Below are 20,584 nucleotides of genomic sequence, written 5' to 3' on the forward strand. Positions count from 1 at the left end.
CAAGAGATTTGGGTCAAATCCATCATTCCTTTGCTCACCATGCCACTCCGGTATAGACCTAGCCATATGCAAATCAGTTTTCACACTGTGCCTCATGGGAACAGTCCAGCCTGAACTGCCAAGCCAAGTTCTCTCTGGACCGGAAACAAACATCCTAGGACCGGTTTCGGGGTTTAACCCCTCATCAGCAAGATTGCTTGAATCCAGTGGCACTGTGAGCCTGGGGCCCACGTTTGGGCATACCCGGCGCACTTAGGGCGAGAAAGCAAAAAACAAACAATTGATGGACAGAATGCAGAACAAATCAAAACATTCACCTGCAGTCAAGAGATGTGGGTTAAATCCATCATTCTTTTGCTCACCATGCCACCCTAGTTTAGACCTGGCCTTATGCAAATCAGTCTTCACCCTGTGCCTCATGGGAACAGTCCATCCTGAACTGCCAAGCTAAGTCCTCCGTGGACAGGTAACAAACATCCTGGGACCTGTTTCGGGGTTTCACCCGTCATCAACCAGGATAGTTGAATCCACTGGCACAGTGAGCCCGGGACACAAGTCTTGGCATACCCGGCGCACTTAGGGCGAGAAAGCAAAAGACAAACAATTGATGGATGAAATGCAGAACAAATCCAAACATTCACCTGCAGTCAAGAGATCTGGGTTAAATCCATCATTCTTTTGCTCACCATGCCACCGCAGTTTGGACCTGGCCATATGCAAATCAGTCTTCACCCTGTGCCTCATGGTCACAGTCCAGCGTGATCTGCAAAGCCAGGTCCTCCCTGGACCGGAAACAAACATCCTAGGACCGGTTTCGGAGTTTCACCCCTCATCAGCCAGGATAGCTTGAATCTAGTGGCACAGTGAGCCCCGGACCCACGTCTGGGCATACCTGGCTCACTTAGGGCGAGGAAGCAAAAGACAAACAATTTCTGTTGAAACATGGCCTTTGTTTGTTAGTATTACTAGAGTATACTCATATACACTAACTACGGCCAGTTCCAATTCAAGCAGCTAAAGGAGATCCTGAAGATCAAGGAGCTGGTTTGCACACAGGGACAGCAGAATTGAGTGATAACAAGCTGGCCTACTCAAGAGAGTGAATCACCTGGGTCAATGGAAGGAGGACGCACTCATCCAGCCACTTCCTAGACCAGCCCAGGAGGAAGGAGTGACCCATAGAGCTGTGACCTCTCCCCATCCACAATTCATAGTGTTTAATCATGCTTTAACTTGGGTGAATGGTTGGTGCAGAGGATTTCCATTCGAGAGTGTGCACCAGTGTTGAAGTTTCACAAAGTTTGACATTTAGGGGCGGATTACGATGTAGGGTGGATCGCCACCGCCCGCATGATGGTGGCGATCCACCCTACATTACCCTCCACCCGCTACCCATTTCCCTCGCCATATTAGTATGGAGGGGGGACCCCGCCGGACGGAAAGACCTTCCCCTGGTTTTCCGCCGGTCGACCAGTCGACCGGGTGGAATAGGGGCTAGATATTGTGGCGGTGTCTGCTAGACACCGTCATCCATATTAGCATGGGTGCGGGAAACAGCCTTTCTGTGGTGGCGATGCCGCCACGGAAAGGCATGCAGATTTTGCTGTCGAGGGCCCATTGCTGGCCCCCAGGTTATTGGAGGGATGGGGGTGCACATGGGGGGTACCTTTGGTACCCCCCTACATTGTCATGGACAAGGAGGCAGGCACCGCGCGGTGCCTGTCACCTTGTGCATGACAATGCACACAGTGCATTCCCAGCATTGTGGCGGGCGGTGCTGTGAGCACCGCCCACCACAATGCTGGGAATAGAGGATGCCACCGCCACAGTGGCGGTGACATCCTAATTGCAGGTGCGGGACCACTGCACCACTGGCGGCCGGTCCCAGCACAGCTAGGGTCCACCTGCCATCCTAATTGGCCCCTTAGTTTGACATTGTGTGAGGCTTGATGGAGTTTGCTGGGTCATTGAACCTCCAGATTGTTTCACCCCCACAAGAATTAGGGTAGCATATGAAATACTCTAATGCCCTATTCATTCCAAACCTCTGCCTTGACCAACTTGCTGAAAGTATCATACTGGGATACACCCGGTTATTAAGACACAGCAAGACAGTAGTGCTCCTAGTGTTTGCCTAGACTAGCTTTCTTTAATGCAAGGGAAGGAAAGAATTCACAACACAAAAGAGATACTTCTGGTTCAAGAAGTCAATTTGCATTGTCTTCCCTGGCTGAAGGCCGGAGGTATTAACAGAGTACTGAGTTTCCCTACAAACTCCTAAGAGCGGTCTTCAATATGGAGGCCGAAGGTTTCTGGATTTAGAAAGGGGTCCCCTTGATAGGTTCATACCTTGCAAACACATAGATATGTGAAAAGAATAAGGTCATTGGTATCTCTTTGGCTTCGGCACTTTCACTTCATGAATATGGAGTTTGCATGATAAGTGAGTCGATTTTCCCCAGGTCTCTTTGAAACTGGCATGGGGCAACCATGCTGGGAGAATGATCGCAAAACATACTCTCTCAGTTGGATTAAAGTATTTTGCTTTCCAAGAAAGCCCTTATCAAATGGACTTTTTTTTTCTTCCAAGTATTTTTTGTTGCAATATAAATGCAAATGCAACCACCTAAAATGAATATTAAACCCCTTATTATTTAGTAATTTTTCATCAGAGCTAATCACAAAAGCAGAACGATGTAGCATTAATGCCCTGATTATTTCTTACATCATTAAGCAATAACACAAGAAACTCGTGCTTATCAAGTTTAATATTCGGTGAGATGTCAATAAAGTGCAAACTTGGCACATCTTAAGAGTGGCGAGAGTTACTGCCTCCAGCAGTTATAAAGTAATAATTGCGTGCTATAAATTCACATGTGTGAAATTTCAAAGAAAGTATACATCCACTCAGGTGCTAATCTCTCACGCATTTAAGAACATCAAAAGCAGGTGTTAGGAGAAGAAACTTTTTTGTGTAATGCCTGCAATTGCACAATAAGCTTCCTCAGGTTAGATCTAAGCGTTAGACCTCGGCCTCCTTCACAAACTCCATGATAGAGATCAGAGGCTCTGTGACTTCCAAAGGCGCCATGGGCTCGCCTCTGTGGCAGGTGTGTGCTATACAAACGAAACGAGCATAACATAACATATTTTGTTTAACAGGAACCCCGTACGAGAAATATGCCATCTAGTGAAAAGAAACAGAGGACACGTGATTCTCATCAAAAAACAGTAAGTTAATTCTTTAATAGTGCTTCCATCAACTTCATTGAATTTATAACACAACGTGTCAGTTTGTGAAGTGCAAATTTACTCTGTGGGGCATCTTGGTGCTAGATAAAAAATGTTCATTGTTATCGACCTCAATGGTACTCATTTTATCGACCGCAGAAGCATGAAAGTCTGAGTGAACCCACTGGGATTTGCACCTGGGTCCATGAGGTCAAACAAAGATCACTAGAGTAGATGCATTAGTTCACGAGGGGGCCAAAGCATTAACAAAGAGGCATGTCACAACCCCTAGGACTCCCCCAACCTCTGTCCTGGTGATATGGGGGCACAGTCCTGGCACGCAGTGGTATTCTTCTGTGTTTGAGTCACATTTTTTTAAACCGTAAAATGGTGTCTGTAGCACACATTGTAGCCCAGTGTGGGTCTTAGGTAGAAAAATCATACACACATGTAGAGAAGCATAAATCCATGCGGGAAGTGAAGATGCAGCAGAGAAAAGCAAGATGACTTGATCTTAGATGCCAGTCCTCACAAATATAAACCTATTAGGGAAACAAAGAAACCACGCAACATTGTGTTTGAGATGAGATTTCAACAATAGTTCCCTGGTAATGGTATTCATTGATGTTTTCAAAGAGAGCTTGGAATGGCATATCTTTGTTTGTGGTACTGGGATGGGAAGGAACCCTTGCACAGAAGCTCTAACATACCATTCTCACCCTCATACTGCAAATCTCAAATGAAGACGTGGAAACCCAAGAGAATTACAGAGCCATCTACAGTTCATGAAAAATATTCAGAAACCTGTCCACCCACAATTCATTGTGCTAAGTGTCTCTGTGTGAGAGATATGGTCTACTTCACAGCATTATTCAGCCACACAAAAAGTGTGGCCTGTGAAATATTGAGATGCAGTGTCCATTCCTAACCGTTCCGTGGTACTCATAGTACGGACGCCAGGGGCCCGGCAGGCCTTCCTTGGAGGCCCGCGGACCTTTGTGGCAATGTACTGGTGTTTTAAAACACAGAGGGGGATATTCTCAAGAAAGTGTGATAACCATTGCAAAATTAGTTTAACGCAACTTTCAGCATCGCAGTCTATAGCGGGAAAATAACGCTGTGTTAACTAAGTGTTCATAACACGGAGGCACCATGTGATAGGCCCATGACAACATGTCAAATGTCCGTGATAAAGTCAATGCGACTCCGCAAAAATGTGAAAAACGTACGCAAAAAAGTTGCGATGAGGCCAAACGTGATACAAAAAGCAGTAAAAATCAGCTACAGGTCTCAAAATCCCACGCGCCATGCAGGTAAATGCTCCATAAAAGCAGAGTAAATTAACAGTGAGATGACAACGTATGAGCATAACCCCACAGTTGTGACGTAGAACAAATTACCATTGTCCCACATCGGATAGGCATTTCCTCACAAACAGTCACAATGTACATTGACATGCATTCAGTGTGTAACCTGCACCAAAGCGGAAACATACATACACACTGTGAAACCGCATCTCCTCTTCACATTGCAGAGGGACAATCAACACCCCCTGCACACTGACGTACCATGTTCATGATCAAAGAACAATGAAAGCATGGACTAATGTAGGGGCAGTGACTCCCCCTTACATACATGTTGCCCATGACGTGGGACTTGAGTCACAAGCTGCATCCCTGCATCATTGCGGCACATATCAGAGCCCAAAAGAAGCCCTGTTTTCACTTGTAGGCCACAAATGACAGCCTAAATGGAATGAATTGGGACACATGTGAAACGCCGAATAGTGGGATACCGAAACAACTGTGACACACAGAACTGGCAGTTTGAATACGTGACACCATAAACAGCCTCACTGCACAGAGGTGACACACCCACCATCCATTAACAAATTACAAAATTTTCAGCACTACATGTCGCACCCACATTTGTCTGAGTGAAGTGCCTGTACAGGTGAGTGACATGCACGCAGGGAATGTGTTTTGGAAAGCGTTTATTTGCACATGCTGTGCCTGTGGTCATTCATCACGCTGTCCCATTATTGCTAAGGACCGTCACAATTTGATGTCAACCAGAGAAGAAATTGTCAATGACGGAGTCCCTACGGCATACGTCTCCAAACTGTGGGGCAAGCCCCCTGGGGGGGGGGGGCAGCATCCCCTCAGGGGGGAGCCGCACTCCACCCTACCACTTAACCTTCCAGTGTTTCTTCAAGGTCCACTAGGCTTCTTGTGTCTCAGTCCGAGCTGGCTGCTGGGGACTCATCTGGACAGTGTCTGGAGTCTTATCTCCCGTACGCCCGAGTTTTTCACAGGTCTTTAAAGACCATGTGCAACCAATGTATATCTTGGAAACAGAGCACAAAGAGCCAAAAAAGGAGCTCAAAGCAAGCACAAAAGAGCACAAACTAGTACAAAAAGTTCAAAGAAGGGTACAAACAACATAAAACGGCCACAAAGCAGAAAATAGCAAAAAGGAAAAAGAAAGGAGCACAAAATGCACATCCCGAGTGCGACCCGTTTTATACTGCCTTGATAGGGAATTTCAGAATGGTTAATGACTGCTAAACTGTTCAGGTTTTTTTAAATATGCTTGGGGTTAGTCTGAACCGAAAACTGACCTATTGGTAGCGAACCATTTAAACTTTCCTGTTACATTTGAATGGCATTCATAACTTCCTACGCTCCGGTCATAAAAGGCATGATTGTAGGATTAACAGAAGAATCCCTTTAAAGAAAACCGAAAATAATGTACGTTTTTTTTCTTTTTATGTAGTGTTTTTTGCTCAGGCTTTTGTTTGACTTTTACTACTGTTTCGATGTCGCAGGTAAAGGGGCAGGGCTAAATGTTTAGCGCTTTACCCAGGCTCCACTACATCAATGAATGAACTTCAAAGCTAAGGTGAGCCTGGTGCTTTCTTAAATTAACTCTGAACATTCATGTCCATATTTCACCCATGTTCCTATGTGTAGCCAACTATACACCTTGTGTAATTGACCTGCCAGACACGAGTTGAGCACTGCTAAACTTGATACATTTTTAGGTCTTGCCTATTATATCCCACAGGGATTAATAGGCGAGTATATAGTAGGCAAAACAAAATCTTTACCAAGTGCGGATTAGGTCCAGTTCATATGATGCACTCGTGTGAGACGCGCGTGCATGTCAAACCCACCAGCCTCGCACCAGACTTCAATGTAATGCCTCCCAAGCTGCTCCCCCGCCCCCCGCATCAGACTTCAAAGCAATGCGCTCCAGCCCCGCCCCCCCACAGCAATGCCAAGAGCTTGTTAAAAGCGCCCTTTGGTCGTGTTAATTACTGAGGGCTTGCGAAATCTCATCCTTCGGCTCCATGCGATGCCTTAATTAGTGAAGGGGCTTTTGTCCGATCACCAGCACGTTACCCATTGCCATCTTCCTTTTTTTTTTCTTTTTTTTAAAGGGGCCCTTATGCATGACCTGACTGAACTACCCATTGTGCAGACGTCGTGGTCTGAGAGCAAATAAATCCCCTGGAACGTAAACAACGTACTCATTTAGCAACACCCTTTCAGTTTTGCTTTTCTGAGCAATGCGCCGCCTTTGTGATTTCAGCCATCCTGCCATTAGTGACACTAGCGGCCCCCGCTGCAAGGTACACGCAGGTGCCCCCTCCCGCCCCCCGGACTCAATCAGGAGTTTTCAGGCCAGGGTGCTGTGATTTACAATGCATGACCTGGCAAGAATGTTGTATTGCTTTGTCAAACTACGAGGCCAGCGTTCAGAACTTCATGACCTCGACTTGTGCTTCATCCGCGTGCAGTGCAAACCCTATTTCCTTTACAAATGGGAAATCTGAAGCTCCCTTCTTACTCGGGCACTGATTACACGCACCAACAATATGCCTTTTTTTTTTAAACCTCCCATCGGGGGTGCACACTGACTTCGCACTGAGGGTCGTTGTGCATGCTGATTTTGGAAACCTTTCGACAGTTAGCAACAGGCCACTTAAATGAGGGGCAACACGGATCTGTCTCGCCAGGAAATACAAACTTTAAACGAAAACATTTCAAAATATGTTTTGCTGCACGGCGCTTAGAGAATGTGTAACCTCATGGGAAACCACACCTTTCAACTTGCGCATCTCCCGGCTCCAAATTCAAATAGATGCATTATTTTTCCAAAAGCGTGAACACGTGAACTAAGAATACCGTGCTCTGCCGTCCCCAGGTTCGGCCGGCAGTTATAGCTCCGGTGAATTTCCTTCTCCATATTTGGCGCGACCCAATAAAATTGCATCCTCTCTACTAGCAACTTCCGGTCAGATTATTCTTCATGAGGCGCATCGCCTGATATTTTAACTGCATAGTTATGGGATTCTCATTATATACCCTTTTGGCATTCCGCTAATCTCTGAATGGCACGATCTATGCCCTGCTTGTAAAGCTAACAACAGTACAAGTTCCCCAGAGAGATGTGTATGCTCGCCTCTCCGCCCCTTGACTTCGATCAACACATGTGTCATGTTCACCTTTCTGCAGTGCAGCAGTGTGTGTGTTACTTTCTTACAAATTCCTTTTTTTTTTTAGCGGCTGGCAGCGAGCGATCAGGCAGCTGCCTGCGATCTGTAAGTGCCAGCTACTCTCCGCGCTATTGCGCCCTTTCTTTGATTATTTTTTTTGCACCTCTAAGCAGTGCGGGTTGGCCCTAGGCATTTCCGAGCGCTCCAGGCCAGCTCCGGCCACACTAGGCTATTTCATACCCTGTCCAACCCCGGGGAAGAGGGGGCATGATATCCAGCGACCTGCTCTTAACACAGGTCATAATGTCTCTCTTTTTTAGGTCTTGACTGAGCCAATGCGCTCACCCTCACACTCCTTCACCCTTACATTCCCTCACCCTCACAACCCCACACCCTCACACCCCCCACCTTCACAACCCCGCACCCCCACACACCCCCTCACACCCCTCACCCACACACCCCCTCACCCACACACACCCTCACCCTCGTTCCCCCTCACCCTCACACCCCCTCACCCTCACACCCTCACCCTCACAACCCCACACCCTCACCCACCCTCACCTTCACACCCCTCACCCTCACAAGCCCTCACCATCACATCCCCATCACCCTCACCCCCGTCACCCTCACCCTCACACCCCCTCACACCTTCACCCTCACATCCCCTCACCCTCACCCCCCTCACCCTCACACCCTCACCCTCACACCCCCTCACCCTTACAACCCGACACCCTCACCCACCCTTACCCTCACACCCTCTCACCCTCACACCCCCTCACCCTCACACCCTCACACCCCTACACACACCCTCACCCTCACATACACCCTCACCCTCACACCCCCTCACCCTCACACACCCTAACCCTCACACCCCCTCACCCCCCTCATCCTCACACACCCTCACCCCCCTCACCCTCACACCCCCCCATCACCCCCTCACCCTCACACCCTCTCACTCGCCCTCACACCCCCTCACCCTCACACCCGCTCACCCTTACACCCCTCACCCTCACACCCCCTCACCCTCACACCCTCACACCCCCTCTCACCCTCACACCCACACCCTCACCCTCACACACCCTCACACACCCTCACCAGCTTAGCATAACAAAACATAGCATAGCATAACAAAACACAGCATAGCATAGCATAACAAAAAAAGCATAGGATAGCAAAACATAGCATAGCAAAACAAAGCATAGGATAGGATAGCAAAACAAAACATAGCATAACAAAACAAAACATAGCATAGCAAAACACAACAAAACAGCATAGCATAGCATAACAAAACACAACAAAACATAGCATATATAACAAAACATAGCATAACACAACAAAACATAGCATAGCATAACAAAACACAACATAGTATAGCATAGCAAAACAAAGCTTAGCATAGCATATTATAGCGAAACAAAGCATAGCATAGCGTAACAAAACACAACAAAACATAGCATAGCATAACAAAACAAAGCATAGGATAGCAGAACTAAACATAGCATAGCATAACAAAAAAGCATAGAATATCAAAACAAAACATAGCATAACATAACAAAACATAGCATAACAAAACACAACACATAGCATAACAACACATAGCAAAACACAACAAAACATAGCATAGCTTAACAAAACCCAACAAAACATAGCATAGCAAAACAAAACATATAATATCATAGCAAAACATAGCATAGCATACCAAACACAACAAAACATAGCATATCATAACAAACCATAGCATAACAAAGCATCTCATAGCAAAACATAGCATAGCATAATAAAACATAGCATAGCATAACAAAACACAGCATAGCCTAGCATAACAAATCAAAGCATAGGACAGCAAAACATAGCATAGCATAGCATAGCATAACAAAACAAAAAGTAGGATAGCAAAACAAAACATAGCATAGCATACAGCATCACTCAGCACCACCACAGCATCCCTCAGGGGCACCACAACATCACTGAACGCCACCGCATCACTCGTTCGCCATCACATCACTCAGTGCCACCACAGCATCAATCTGTGCAACCATTCAACAACAACTGGTTCAAATATGTTCTCTCAATGTTTCAAGCTTTATTACAAATGTAACAAAAAGATGTTCATATTTCACTTCTGTTCTTGGATTTTCGTCACAATAAAATACACTGAGCATAATCTTCACAAAAGTTATTTACAAAAGTTTAAGCTATTGCCATCATAAATTACAAGAACTTTTATTTAAGTGTTCATTATTAAAAAAAATTAAAAGCCATTGTTATTTGTAATATCAATACATGTGAGTCACGTAAATACAACACAGATTGCATTAAAAATGCTATAAGTGTCACATTTGCGAAAGTTATAACTATTGGCATTGTAAATGACAAAGCTATTAATTTCGATATTTTCAAAAACAAAACATAAATAAAAAATCTGTCATTTACAATACCAAGAGCTCAATATTTCCTAATGCGAGACCTATTGCATTGCGAATGGTTGTTTGGATTGGGTTACATATATCCACCACTCAAATTATTTTCATATTTCACTATACTAATTCACCACGAATCCTTTATGGGTTTCCCGAGTAGGGGCTACTCGCCCCCCCAAAAAAGCGCTTCAACACCCTGTATTAATGCAAAGACCATCGAAACGCGTCAACTCTCTGCAGGCACAATCTAAGGAGTAACATAGACGCGTAGATACTGATTTAATCAATGTATCACTAGCTGTGTTTGAAAATGTCAGTTCCATATGATGTGCAATAGTAAATGACTAGGTGTTGTGTCTTACATGTGGTGTTGTCTCTGTTATGCTGGTCATAACTGTATTTGTTATTTGAATTGATTTATCTTTTTTGTATTATATATAATGTATTTGAAAATGTTCATTGAGTCATAACTGCGATGTCATATTTTTTCTTTCAAAATTATTTTTTAAACTTCATTTTTTAATAAAAACTTTGAAATGTATGAATTGTATATGGTGTTTACCATGTGTTGTATATGTAATCAGTGTGTATTGACAATACTGTCTAGTCAAGGGGATTATCTCTTTTTTTGGATGACAGTTTTGGAACTGACAAGCCCGAAGAACTATAACTGTACTAGATATCTCATTGTTTCCCTGTGTTGGTACAAGGCCAATCTCTCCTGGTGGGATGACAACCTGCGATTAATATGTATGATTGTAAAACCGAACGCTAGATCCGAACTGCAATTATAGCATTATTTTTATGATGTCACTAATCACCTTATTATCATTTAATTAAAAAAATCTGTTTTAAAAAAAAAAAGATGAAGACAACCCCCAGCCCATGGACTCAGATGCCTCCGAAGTTCAACCAGAGATTGCCCATGAATTTCAGGGCACATACTCTGTGGCAATAGAGCTGAAAGGGGGTGCAGTCTGCGATGAGGCTTGTACAATGACATAAACTCTGCCATTAAGAGAGCAAGACTCAGTTCAAATTGTGTGACCTACTGCACAGCAGTGTGTGACGGAGGCAGCGATCAGCAGTGGCCCATAGCCACGTGTGGTAGGCCTGCGATGCACAGAGTCAGTGGCACTGGTGCAGTTGTTGGTAGTGTCCCATCACCTCCGTAAAGGTGAGCATTTTCTCCACCGGACTGAAGCGCATCTTCCTCATACTCCTCTCCTTGCGTACTGTGACATGAACACTGCCATGAAGAAATCAAGAAAAAGTACAAAAAGGCTGACCTAGTTGACTGCAGTGTCGGCTAGATGCAGCGGTCTGCGTGGGTTAAACGCTGTCCAGCCATCTCCTCCTGGATCTCTAACACACGACGTTGGAATGGCATGTGGATTAGATTTGTAGCTGACGGGGGTAGTGGCACCAGAGCTGATCGGGTGAGCAGCCGGCGACGATGCCGTGTCCTGCTTGATACGGACTGCATTGGATTGGTGTGAGGCCTGCAGGACTGTTCTGTAGGCTGAAGGCTGCAGTCAGCAACCGCCCACAGACACGTGTTGTTGGAATGCTATGCAAGGAGTTGGTGGCACCACATCAAGGGAGTATGGTGATATGAACTCTGCCATACAATTAGTACTCTACCATAGTGTAATCAGGACTCAGTTCCAAATGTGTGATCTACTAGTCCGCTGTGTCAGCCGGTGGAGTACGTCAACGTAAGGAGTACTGGGGTCCTGTGTCGAGGAGGCTGTGATGGTCTGAGGAGGCTGCCAAGGTCAGGGGCCTCGGGCTTGGAGCTTGCAGCGGCACGTTGTGGGCCATCTTTGACACACGCCGTTGTTGGCAGGTGAGCACTGATGCCTGAATGCGCAGGGGCGGGCATGACGGCTTCTGGGACCAGCGCCCCGGGGTACAGCAGGCGCGCAGGATCACAGGCACCAACGCTCATGGCGTAGGCCTCGTGGTGGGGTGAGAGGCGCCACCCTGGCAGGGACGTTGGCCATTCTGGAAGAGAACCACACCAAGGGCTCCGTGTTTTTTATTCACACCCCTACACTAACCTGGCATCCGCAGGGCCAGCCCACTCCACACGCGCTTACAGGGGGGATGTAACAAGCTACATGTCCGTGATCTCCCCCGCTGGCTAGGATGACATGGTTGCGACCACTGTCCACAACACTACCACTACCAGCAGTGTATGTCGACATGGATATGTCTGTGGTCTGCATACTGCAGTCTGTCCAGCACATCCACGCCTCACTTGGCACTGTGTGCAGTCTCATTCATCGGTCACATCGCCTCCTTCGCACATGGCTGGTTCCCACCTCTCTCCACATTCTGCTAATGTGTAGCTGAAGTGCCATGCCGTTGATGGCTCATGTGCATGTTTAGCCCAGGTTCCCACAGTAAGTTGTGCTGTTGTGTCTGGTGGATGGGCATGTTGTTTGGCATGTTGTATGTGACTTTGTGACGTGTGCATTCCCGGAGTTGTGAATTGCATGATTGTGTATTTGAGATGTGTGGTGTGTTCATTTGGTACTTACCAACGAGCAATGCATTTCGGTAGGTGCCATCCTGGAAGACCTGGTTGATGATGGACTGTTGGAAGATGTATGAATCATGCACACTGCCTAGGTAGTTGGCGACGACATTGGTGAAGAGTCCCTTATGGTCTACTATTGCATGCACATTTTGGAATGCGTGTGCTTTCTGTTGCGGTAATTGTGTGCAGCGTCGACAGGGGGTACAAGTAGGACATATGTGCAGTCAATTGGCCCCAAAACGTGTGGAAGCCAGCTAAGGCGTGGAAACCTTGCTTGGTCTCCAGCTGTTCCTGCGCAGTGTGGGGGAAGTATAGGTACTGGGGTACCCAGCTGATGATGGCATCCAGGACAGGTTTGTGGAACTTTGATAGGGCTGACTGTGAGACTCCTCCGACTCTAGTAGTTGTTGGTTGGAGGACACCAGAGGCCAACAGATGCTGCACAGCCAGCAGCTTTGTCTGCGGAGGGATGTCAGTAGTCCACTGTGTTGGAACTGTCAGCCTGTGGGCAATGATGTTCAGGATGCGTAGGATGGTTGTCCTTTTGAGCCTGTAGTGGGCAATGACATACTCTGGTGTTAAGTCTGTGAGGCTGGTGCGTTTTCTGAAGTTCCCCGGTCTGTGTCTGCGCTGCCTCTGTGGTGGTCCGGGGCGTGGCAGCCGGGGGGGCAAGGAGGGTGGCGGGCTTGGGGGTGGTGACGGTGGGTGTTGTGGGCTCGTTGGGGCTCTGAGCTGCATGATCAGTAGCTCCATGGCTTCTGTTTGCCTTCAGGTGTCGTTCTGGGCTGGACTCCCTTGTCTGGTGCATGCTGTCATCCGACTTTGCACCAGGTCAGTGCAGGTGTTAAATTCCTGCTGCTAATGCGCCTTATCACCTGTTTTGTGATCTTATCGCCGATCTGGCTGGCCGTTGAGAATGTTGCGGAGTGGTGTTGTCGCTTTTTTTGCACGGGAACGTCTACTCTGCATCTCATTATCGATAGTTGCGGGGGTCGTCTGTGGCGATGTTTTTTGCGGCTGCTATCGCGGGTGAACTGGTGATATGGGCTGTTAGCACCATCTTGTGAATGGGGCGATCAAATTATCGCCAATTTGGCTGCGATAAAGAGCCGATAACTCAGCAATAATTCCTTAAGAATATGCCCAAGAGTGTCAGTAAACACTAAAGAGGGCCTCTGGAGCATGAATGATAGCAAATTCACTACGTATGCTCCAGCGGTTTACTGACCACTTCTATGATGGCCCGCATGGAACTGGTGGAGGAAAGCAAAGGCCCTTTAAAAGTCAGCTGTTGTTCTTTCACAGCTAATTTTTAGGTGGACTTTTATAAAGCTTCCTGTTTCCTTTGTGCCCAGTTCTCTGCCAACAGCTGACGCTGTCTGCAGCTTGCTCTTGCTGACTCCATTAAGATTGCAGCAGTGGGCCACCATGCTTCTCTCCATTTTCACTGCTTTTTTCTTCCATCCTTCCCATTTTCAGAGTGCTTTCTTTGCTTTTCTCTCCTTTTTCACTGCTTTCTCCTTCCTTCCCGTTTTCAGAGGGCGTTCTTTGCTTTTCCTTCACTCTTCACTGCTTTCTCCGTTTCTGTATTATCAAAATGCCCTCCTTTTACCTATGTAGTTACATCTCCTTTCGAAATACAGCATTTTCTAGTAATGTTTTGAAAAGGTGGTGAATTTGTTTTTCTCTAGCCCTGCCGCCACTGACCCCACCCCCCCAATGACCCCACCCCTACCGGTGAGGCCCCCGGCCACGAACCAGACTGTAATTTTGGCCCACGAGAGAAAGTTTGTGAGTACCCATGCTACTTGGGTCAGCCTTCTGATAGTCACCAACTGGCTGTTAAGACAGTGCAAGATAGTGGTGCGGCTTACGTTCACAAAGCATTTTTTTCCATTACAGCAATGGGAGGAAAGAATTCAGAACGTAAACAATGCCTCCCAGGAACAACGTGCTAATCTGCAATATCTTATGCATGTCTACCTGATGGTTGGAGAAGTTAACAGAGCACTACCTGGAAGAGACGTTTTAAGGCATAGGGCATGTGGCCCACACCCCCCACTTTTCATTAACCTTTTGGATGGCCCCAAACTGTCTTGAATTTTACAATAACCAGTTTGTTTATTATACTTTTTTTAGGCAGCCAAGGCCGTCTAGCCATCAAGCCCTGACCTGAGTGATAGTGAGGGATAAAGAAAAAGTCCTATTAGATTCTGGTTTGATTTATTAAGCACTTTAGCCGTTTAAAATGCATAGGCCCAGCCCATCTGCTCAGGCGTTTGTCTTTGTGCAGCATATGCCTCTTACTGTGCACTAAGATTAGCATTGTGTATTCCCTCCATGACTGCTTTGTTTTTGTGAAGCTACTGCTAGGTTCATTAATATTCTACAGCTACCAGTCCTTGAATACCAATCCAATGTTGTACAGGCAGTGCAGTAAAAAAAGCACCATGCGCCTGAATGGTGCTGACAGACAAGTTACACCACATACTTTAGATAGAACTACTGGTCGAATCACTAGTCGTTCTGCTTTTTCTGGTGCAGCCTAGGGAAATTGCTTGCTCCAAAGTGTACAGCTCCATCGTAGGTCATGTGTCAATGTGCAGTGCAGAGTAGCATTATATGCTCCCTCCAAAGATTACACTGTTCATGTGGAGCCGTTGCTGGGCCAGTAGGACAAAATCACAGTCTAGTCCTACCTGACTAAGAATACCTGTTCCTCCCAGAGAAGGGATGTGAGTACAGCAAACAAAGAAACACTCTCCATATGCTCAGGCTAAAAGGGGAGGCAGCAGGCCACTGCCCACAAGCAGCAGACTTGTTCGGGCCACGGATTTTGCTACTTCTGTGGTGTCGGTTAGCCAGAAAAAGACTGTTTGTTCCAGGGTAGGGCCCTGATGTAGTCTGGTTAACAAAAAGGGTTGACAATATTCCAACCATAGTTGCTGAGGGCATGAGCTTAAAATGGGTAATAAATTCAGAGTTATTCCAAGGAGGGGCCTCAAAATTCAGTTTGGCCAGGGGCCCCAAAATCCTTAATATTTTCCTGCTACCTTGCCCTATAAAGACCTAAGAGTTTATCATAATGGAGTCACAGGAACTCTAGGTTTGGAAAGTTGCCCTGATGCCCTGATGAGTAAGGTCATCTTTGAGCGAAAACATAAATCAGCAGAAATAATTGAGTATAATTGCACCTCTTTGGTTGAGACTCTTGAATTCCTGATAAATGGAGTCTAACTTGTGAAACTATGTTGCCACTTGTCCATTTGCCCTAGCGTTCTTTGAAACTGAAATGCTGAAGCCATGAAAGGTGAATGAAACCAATTATCTATGCTGGTTTGAATTGTTTTGCATTCCAAAAAAGTACTTCTCAACTTGACATTATTTTTGTTGCAAATTGATTTATTGTTGCAATATAAGTGAAAATAAATAAACTGAACATGGATACTAACAGGAATTCATTAACTATTTTCAACAAAGCTAATCACAAAAGTAGAATGCTCTCTTATGTCAGGGTCCAGGTGATCCGCCAAAGAGTCAGGTCTTCAGAGCTCTAAAGAACTCCGGAAGAGATGGAGAGGCCCGGATATGTAGGGGAAGTTCGTTCCTCCAGGTCTTCGCTGTCATGTAGGAGAAAGAGCGTCCTCTGCTCCTGCTTCGTTGGATGTGGGAGTTGTGGGCCACAGAGAGGGAGGCAGAGTGGAGGAGTCATGTTGGCTGATGAAAGTTCTGGCGGTGGTTCATGCAGTTGTGTAGAGCCTTGAATGCGTGGGTCAGGAGCTTGAACTGGCATCTTCTCTGATTAGGGAGCCAGTGGAGTACCCTGCGGTGGGGAGTGATGTGGGTTCAACTTTAGAGAATGAGGACGAGTCTTGCTACAGTGTTCTGTATGGTCTGTAGTCTTCAGAAGAGTTTGGTTGAGATCCCTGCATAGAGAGTGTTACAGTAGTCCAGTGGGCTGCAGATGAGTGCCTGGGTTGTGGTAAATAAAATATTACCCTGGCAGAATTTCTAGGCATTAACCAAATATCATGCATCAAATGAGAGACAGGATCCGTGGTGTCCAAGTTAAAATGGGCTTTATTCCAATAACTCGAGTCAAAGGGAGAATATGTTCCATCACCACTGAGGTTCAGGAAGAGTAATCTAACATTCAATAACAATGAACAGCATATATACAATTTTCTCCTTGTACATAGGGAGGAGCGCTCCAGGCCGAGCAAGAAAGAAAGAGATAAGAGCATGTTGGCGTTCACTTGATGAGTCATAGGTAGATGATAGGTAGATGTCATAGGTGGGTGGGTACTTAGGGGAGGAGTTTGCATGACCAGCTGGAACTCTGCCCTAATTGTGCAACTTTGAGCATGGCGTGCAACTGACGTGTAACTGGGAGGAGAGCTGACTTTCGACCTAGCAGAGACATCTCTTGTGTCAGGGCGAAAAGCACATCTTGTACAATCTGATATGATAGGGGATGTATTGTCTGAAGCAAAAGGTTGTTCACCACTAAGAATCAGAAAAGCATATATTTCTCCGTTCATTGCATGGGGGCTGAGACAGAGAGTTAGGCCTTATCTGTCGCGAACGGGTTCTGTTTACATTTCCTCACCGGGCAGGGATGCCACTCTGTACAGCAAAACAGATAACTGTTATTCATAACACTGTCTTGGCAGAAGTTCAGAAAGTGGTTCAACCACAATAAAATAAAGGGCTCAGTACGATATTTATTTAAAAATGCACAATGCAGAATGCAAAATACATGGGCCTTTATTTTAGCTTAACGTTTGGGAGACTTTGATGACTTGACTTGCAGGAAATGTTTGCAGAGGCCTAGTGATTCAGGCCACTACGAGAAATATGCATGGGTGACATGCACATGAATGTAACATAGGGTATATGTAGTGGACATTATTTGGTCAGGCAAAATATCATTTTCCACATTCCCTCCTTGTCACCTACATAACCCTTCAGGATACATCTATATTCATGAGACCGTATAGCTGATCATACAGAATAATTTCTTCAGGCCACACTGCAGACAGTGATAGGATCATGGCAAACTGCTCCTGGATCAAGTCGCCAGGGCAGATGCAGTCACATTCACTACTGCTTCAAGGGTTCTTGTTAATTTGCGTAGCAGTTTACTATTTTGGACGGGGCCAACAAAGAAAAAGAAACCTTTGTTGAAATCTGTATATTGCTCCCACGCTGTTTCTGTCTGCTATATAACAAGTTCCACCCTAGTCTAAGGGCAGATGTACATAAGCTGTCTGACCGCAAATGAAATAGGTATGGCGTGACGTTTTGAAAGAAGAAAGTCCTTCTGAGACTGAAGTTCCCTGTAAATAGCTCCTTGAAAATATGGTTTATGAAGAGCATGTCATTATTATAACTTGCTGAGTTTCTTGTAAATATGGCTTGTGAATAGCGCCATGTGGTCATGGTTTGTGCAGAGTATGTTGTCATTACGTTAGGCAGGAGAGAGCTGGATTTCTTACAAGTGCTTGGAGGTAACGTTTTGAAGATGTTTTGTTTTAACATGCTGCTTAACAAGGTGTTGAGGGATTTTGGCGTTGTTTGGCGTTTTCGGGGGGGCGTGTTTTTGAGCGGAAATTCGTACCCGTTCCAGTGGAGGGATTCGGCTGCTTTTTGGTGAGGATGTAGGGCATCGCTTGGACTACTGCGATGCCAAATTTGAAAAGGATCTGAGCTGTGGAAGTGGAGGAAAAAGCATGTCTTGTGCAGAGGTGTGATTTGCCATGTTATCCAATGGGCATGCTTTCCGTTTTTTTTAGAATCTATTTCGGCAGAACTCCCTTTGTTTTCTGATAAGGGGGTAGTTGGCCACATACCAAGCACTCAGTTGCATTGCTGGTCACGTATGCATACTGGATGAATGTATATGTGAGGAAATGAAAAAGAAAACATGTAGCAATAAACTAACACCGATTATAACAATGCACAGAATCAAATAATAATCAAGGTAACAATCCATCTGCTGCGTAATGTCTTGCAGTATCTGCAGTGTCTTGCAATCTCTCATCTTGCTATTCTCATATGTGATCTTATACATGTCAGAAACTGGTCTAACCGATTCACCACCGGGTGGGCTTAAACAATTAAACTACGTCTGACTTACTAGATCTAAGCTTGGACCTATACTCTTGCTGAGGGGTCTTTTCAAGCAAAGGCGGCACAAAGTCTGTTGTGTCATTAAAGTCAATGTTCTTTTCGAATGTTCCACATTGTCCAAAATAGCGCTTAACGTGATGGGCATGGATCCAGCCCTTGCGTCCCTCCACTTTCAGTGCGGTCCTCGTGGTAAGAAGCACCATCTTCGGGGTCTTCCAGCGCGGCTCGAGGGGGCTGGAACGATCAAAATTCCGGATGCACACAAAGTCCCCTGGGACTATGGCGTGTTCCTTGACCTGTGTGTTGTCAGGGAAGGCGGCAGCAACCTGTGAACGACAAGAGAGTAGTGCAGACATCAAGGAAGCCAGGTAATCTGTCAGCATGTTACTGTCAACATCAGTTATCTTTCTGGGCATAGGCGTACCCCACATATTTGGCGGTCTACCGAAGACCACTTCATACGGAGATAGGCCTGTTCTGGAATGTGCTACCATACGCATGTAAAAAAGGGCAACCGGCAAGGCTACCATCCAATCCACGCCTTTCTCTGCACAGACCTTTGCTAATTTTGTCTTGAGGGTTTGATTATGTCTCTCTACAAGGCCTGCTGCTTCTGGGTGTCTGACACAATGGAACTTCCATGTGTAACCTAACAGAAGGGACACTTGTTTCATTAATTCAGAGGAGAATGGCTGGCCGTTATCTGAATAGACCACCCGAGGTAATCCATACCTGGGGAAATACTCGCGCACTAACTGTCTGGCTGTTGTTACAGCAGTATAATCTGGAACTGGATAAGCTTCTGTCCATCTAGATAGTGCACACACTACCACCAAGACATACTTGTAACCTCTACATCTGTCCATTTGGATATAATCCATCTGGAGAACCTCAAAAGGGTGGTCAGGAGGATGGAATCCGCCTTGTTCCACCGGGATGCCTTTACCTGGATTGAACTGACAACAGATCATACATGTTCGTACTTTCTGCTTCGCTGCGGCACGCATGTGCTTGTTAAACCAGATGTTCTGTAATCTGTCTAACATTGCTTTTTCTCCCAAGTGTGCTGGACTGTGTGCTGTGTTGATGATTACTTGTACCATAGAATCTGGTAGAAACCATGTGCCTTTTCCCTTAGTCATCCAACCTTGGTCAGTCTGGACCCCTCCTTGTTCAGTCCATTTCTTTATCTCATCTGCAGTGGCATGTGTCTGTATGTCGAGCACGTCTTGAGTGGGATCCCTGACTGTCATACATGTTGTCAGTAATGGTACCTCTGTCCTTGCCGTGTCTGTTGGTGTCTGGGCTGTAAGTCTAGCTGTTCGATCTGCCAGGTCATTACCCTGGGAAATGGTGTCTGTAACTTTGGTGTGAGCTTTGCACTTCAGGATAGCAATGGCTGTAGGTAAATGTATGGCTTCTAACAGGGCTTGAATAAGCTGGCCATGCTGAATCTTGGTCCCATGGGAGGTCAGGAAACCTCTCTCCCTCCATAAGACCCCGAAATCATGAACAACGCCAAAGGCATATTGCGAATCAGTATAAATGTTTACTTTCAAGTGCTTAGCTCTTATGCAGGCTTGTGTCAGAGCGATGAGCTCTGCTGCTTGTGCTGACAATGTGTCTATTTTCTGTGTCTCTATGACTTCTTTATCAGTGGTCACAGCATAGGCCGCTACTAACTCTCCTGCACTCGTTCTCATGCATGATCCATCTACATAGAGCGTTAAGTCTGGGTCTGAAAGTGCAATATCT

Source organism: Lissotriton helveticus, chromosome 7 (assembly GCF_964261635.1).
Source record: "Lissotriton helveticus chromosome 7, aLisHel1.1, whole genome shotgun sequence".
NCBI lineage: Eukaryota > Metazoa > Chordata > Amphibia > Caudata > Salamandridae > Lissotriton > Lissotriton helveticus.